This window comes from Morus notabilis, unplaced genomic scaffold (assembly GCF_000414095.1).
Source record: "Morus notabilis unplaced genomic scaffold, ASM41409v2 Scaffold948, whole genome shotgun sequence".
NCBI lineage: Eukaryota > Viridiplantae > Streptophyta > Magnoliopsida > Rosales > Moraceae > Morus > Morus notabilis.
Window position 1 is genome coordinate 338,860 of NW_010362042.1, and position 598 is coordinate 339,457.

Consider the following 598-nt stretch of genomic DNA (forward strand, 5'->3'; position numbering starts at 1 on the left):
TCTGAAACAAAGCCTTTAAATAAAGTCAAGAGAATCTCATTCAAATCCACTCTCGATAAGATCTCTATTATCTCAATGATTCTCTCTCCTAGATAGGCTCCAAAATATCTTCACATTATCTTCTCAATCTCCAATTCAAATAATACAGTAAACTTTCAAATTTGAATTAATTATCCTTCTAAACTTTGAATTCGGATTTAACTTTCTCATCCACCATCACCTTTATAGCACATAATCCAATCTATCTTACCTCACACGTGGCCTTATTCTCCAAGCTCCTTTCACTTTCAACATCAACAATATATGTTTATCACATGCAAACCTCCCATGCTTCTCGTAATATATCAAGCTTGATTTGATTTTAAACATTCTTTTGTAAACGTTATCCGCAAGCTCTAATAACAATAATCGTATTAAGCCAAGAATTCAAATCTGAAAACAATCTGATCTCTATGTAAGCTTTATCTCCCATTTAAATTCAAATAACCAACGCCTTATCTTCTTTTGATTAGGGTCTTATCTTTATCTCTCTAAATCTCAGCCAATGTCTTATCTTCCTTTAACCAAGCATTTAACCTTATCTCTTCAAATCTTAACT